The sequence below is a fragment of the Schistocerca piceifrons genome, chromosome 3 (assembly GCF_021461385.2).
Source record: "Schistocerca piceifrons isolate TAMUIC-IGC-003096 chromosome 3, iqSchPice1.1, whole genome shotgun sequence".
NCBI classification, from domain to species: domain Eukaryota; kingdom Metazoa; phylum Arthropoda; class Insecta; order Orthoptera; family Acrididae; genus Schistocerca; species Schistocerca piceifrons.
In genome coordinates, this window is record NC_060140.1 from 470070030 (window position 1) to 470074809 (window position 4780).

Below are 4780 nucleotides of genomic sequence, written 5' to 3' on the forward strand. Positions count from 1 at the left end.
TACTGTAGGAGTTTGTATTTTGACGGCTGGGATCACTATATAAATTTCTCAGCACAAATTGTCCATATACACTCTAAGACAGATCAAAAAAAAAAATACCTCACGAAGGAATTATCCGACTGGAACGGAAATCGGTAGATGTCATGTACATGTACAGACAGACAAATGATTACAATATCAGAAACACTGGATGATTTGTTCAAGAGAAAGAGCTTCACAAATTGAGGAAGTCAATACGCGTTGGTCCACCTCTGGCCATTATGCAAGCAGTTATTCGGCTTGACATTGATTGATAAGAATTGTTGAATATCCTCCTGAGGGATATCGCGCCAGACTCTGTCCAACTGGCGCATTAGATTGTCAGTATCCCGAGCTGGTTGGACGGCTCTGCCCATAATGCTTCGAACATTCTGAATTGGGAATCTATGCGATAACATTGCTGACCAAGATAGGGTTTGTCAAGCGCAAAGACAGCAGTAGAAACTCTCGCCGTGTGCGGGCGGGCAATGTATTGCGGAAATGTAAGCCCGGGATGGCTTGGCATGAAGGGCAACAATACGGAAAGTCATCGTACTGCTGTGCTGTAATGGTGCTGTGGATGACGACCAAAGGGGTCCTGCTATGAAAAGAAATGGTACCCCAGACGATCACTCCTAGTTGTCGGGGCTCGTATGGCGAGCAACAGTCAGGTTGGTATCCCACCTCTTTCCGGGGCGTCTCCAGACACGTCATCGTTGGTCATCGGGGCCCAGTTAGAAGCGGGACACATCACGGTAGACAATTCTACTCCAATCTTTTAGTTTCCAGGCGGAATGTGCCTAACACCAATGAAAACGGGGTCATTAGTGTACAAAGATCAATGGTAAATGGCGTGGCGCCATGAGCTCATCGCCCTTTCTGTGAGCCGCCTATTAACGCTTGCAGTATAGGGGGGGGGGGGGGGGGGGGGAAGACTTGACGTACACCTTTTCGTTGTAATTTAGTCAGTTATATTTTAAAATTTTGATAAAAAATATTTATTTTTAATGTCTCCTTCGAGACTGTTTTTTTTTTTACCTCTATTAGTTAAACTTAATCCAAAAATTTAAGTCCTTGTAGTGGTGTCACTTCCCACATTAAATGTAATATTCTGTATTTTCACGTTCAGGACCTTACATGCACGTAAGTATCTCATTAAAAAGTGTGTTGTACGTAAAAGTCAGCAACAATCGAAATTTGCATTTTTTTAAAAATTTTGTGGTGCGAATATGTTATGGAAGATGTATAGCTATTACCAAGTGTTGTAAAAAATATTCTAGGCCTTACTTACACCTCACTACCTCTAAAAGTATGTTGTTATTTTTTAACATTCCTAGGGTGGATATTAAGTACCCCCTCCCCCCGGTAATGCGCGTTTTGGAAAATGCGTTGGTATTACTAAGGTTAATGGTCCTTGTTGTCACTGAAGCACCACTTGCACGTCGAATCGATGATGATGAATCCGTGCCTCTGGGTGTCTCCCTGACGATTGCTCTGTCCTCGGTCCTCAGGTTGTTTCGTCTCTCTGTTCCGACCGCTTCTTTCTTGACGCTGTGTTCGGCCATGGTTTGCCCATTCCTGCCAGAATCGTCAAATAGTGTGGTATCACTCTTACTCAAATGCCGAGCGGTTCGCCGATTACTACAACCGGCTTCTTTGAGCCCAACTACACGTCCTCTCTCAGATACTGACATCTGCGTATATTATTCACGTGTCTGTATGCGAGGTATAGTTACTGACCAACTAAGCACACGGAATGAAATCCACAGAGACTTCATGCGCTGATATTAAGAGTTACTCTCTACCAAAACTACGGTTGGGTAGTTTTGGTACACTACATAAATGTAGTAAATGATAGGATAACTGATAGTATTGGTAGGACTGGTAGGGAAAGAAACATAAATGAATGCGTGAGACGAAACTGGAAACCGACGACTTCTCTTTGTTTGTTTATTGGACACATAATTAGAACCGCAAATTGTCAATGTTTGTCCATTGTGTATTTTATATCATTATAAAATATAAATTTCATTTTATAAGTAATAAAAATGAGTTGATCACTTACCGTACCTTTTACGCTTTTATATAACCAAGGCAGTTATTTTTGACGCAAGTAAAGTTTACATGGCTAAACATAAAAAATGTATATAATTATTTTTCTTATTGAGCTCAATGGAACGTTCTTTATCGTGATCAAAGGCAAGAGTTTCCTGTTATTATTAACAATTTCGGAAGTTGCTTATGAATATCAGAAAGATCTTTTACATACATCCGACAGAGTTTGTGTTTTTTTATTTTGCCTTTTTTGTGAAGAAATTGCGTTTTCTAGCGCTAGCGAGAAGGCGAACCAAAGACGATGTTTCATTGGGAGAATACTTAGAAGAGACAACAGATTTACTAAAGAGACTGCCTACACTTCGCTTATCTGCCCTCTCTTGGAGTACTGCTGCGCGATGTAGCATTTTCCCTTAGGAGATAGTATTAACGGAGTACGTCGAGAAAGTTGAAAAAAGAGCAGCACATTTTTGTATTAATGAGAAATAGGAGAGAGTGTGTCACCGACATGATAAAGGATTTGTGGTGGAAGTCATTAAAACAAGGGCGTTTTTCGTTGCTGCGGGAGCTGCTTACGAAATTTCAGTCACCAACTTTCTCTTCCGAATGAGAAAATATTTTGTTGACGCCGATCTACATAGGGAGAAAAGATCATTAGAATAAAATAAGGGAAATCAGAGCTCACACGGAAAGATATACGTGCTCTTTTTTCTCCGCGCGCTATTAGAGTGTGGAATAATAGAGAATTAGTGTGAAGGTGGTTCCATGGTTTGCAGAGTAGCGATGTAGATGATAATTTTGCGCAATCATTTTTTGAATGAAACCTGAACTGAGCATTAACAGTTGCAATTTTGCTATGAATACTGATTTTTTAAGTACCAGAGAGGAGGATAACAACTATGTAGAACAGGAATGTCCCGTAGCTTACTCGGCCCTTTAAATATCTTCACTCAGTTTCCGAGCGGTTCGCGGCTTGCGGTTTCTAGGGCAATCTAGTAAGACACACATCGTATACGCAAACTAAGTGATGGAAATGAGGTAACGCCCGATAGGTCTGTAACACACCTGTTGTACAGGTAACACGGTTAGGATCTTAACTGACCAATGGTACTAGGAAAATACCTTAGTCTACGCTTGCTTTGATAGTCTACGATAGAGTTAAAACTGTACCTGGTATCGACGTTATTCCTGTTTACTATCATTGCCAGCTGCGCCGTGAAATTGCGCTGCAGCGTCACACAATCATTCATCGGCGACCATAGTTGACAGTTTTGCATTCTCCGTCGGTAAACCTGTATGAATATCAGTTTGTGACAAATTTGCGTAACTCCTTCGTGGCGCATCTTTTTCTTCCGTCGAGTGTGTCTCTGGTGCCATACAGTGATCGCCGAAATACACTGGCGGAAGTGAATGGTGTTATACAATGAATACCTTGACCGAACGCTACCAAACTATTACTCTGCTATATCCATTTCTGTAGAATATGTTGATTAAAATTTCATCCTTATGCTAACTTATTTGCAGTGCAGAAAATAAAACCGTTCATATAGAAGATGAATGGTGTGAGTACACAAGGCTTTTGGGTGTATCTGATATTAAAAGAACTTTCCAGATGAAGACCGCGACAAAGCATGCAGAAAGGACGTCCGCAGACATGTTAACGCCATTTTCCGGATTTCGGAAAACGTCATTTCATTGAAGGGAAGGAGTTGGGAGGGTCATACGAACAGATTGCAAAGAATATTGACAGAATTGCTATGATTGCAGAACAGATGGTGGCGAGATGGACTCAGGACAACAGTGTGGCGAGATGAGTGTATAAGGGTCTTTCCAGGAGGACTGCTCCACGAAGATCATAGGATTGTTCACTAGCGAAGGGAGGCGTGACAGCAGGCAGTGTCACCACGAACCGTTAGAAACAGATCAACTGCAAGGTGGTTGAGATTTCGGGTTGCTATGCGTCGTTTACTGCTGACATCATACCACAGCAAGAGAGACTTGCATGGTATTCAGCCATGGTCGCCACACGTTTTTAGTCAAGAACCAATACTGAGATGGTAGGCAGCACTTCGAGACGCATGTCGAAATAGATGACAGAGGGATAGAAAAACAATTAAAATAGCTCAAAAGAGGAAAGGCCGCTGGACCTGATGGGATACCAGTTTGATTTTACAGAGTACGCGAAGGAACTTGCCCCCTTCGTGCAGCAGTGTACCGTAGGTCTGTGGAAGAGCGTAGCGTTCCAAAGGATTGGAAAAGGGCACAGGTCATCCCCGTTTTCAAGAAGGGACATCGAACAGATGTGCAGAACTATAGACCTATATCTCTAACGTCGATTTGGAATTGCGTCAGGTCTGTGTCTTTTAGCCGTTCTCCTTGTTCGCTGTCCGTCTTCGTCCCTTCAGCGCATATGTTCCTGTTTCTGTGCGTTTGGCCGCTGATGACCATGCTGTTTAGCGCCCGAAAACCTCAAACCACACACACACTCTGACGTCGATCAGTTGTAGAATTTTGGAACACGTATTATGCTCGAGTATAATGACTTTTCTAGAGACTAGAAATCCACTCTGTAGGAATCAGCATGGGGTTCGAAAAAAGACGATCGTGTGAAACCCAGCTCACGCTATTCGTCCACAAGACTCAGAGGGCCATAGACACGGGTTCACAGGTAGATGTCGTGTTTCTTGACTTCCGCAAGGCGTTCGAT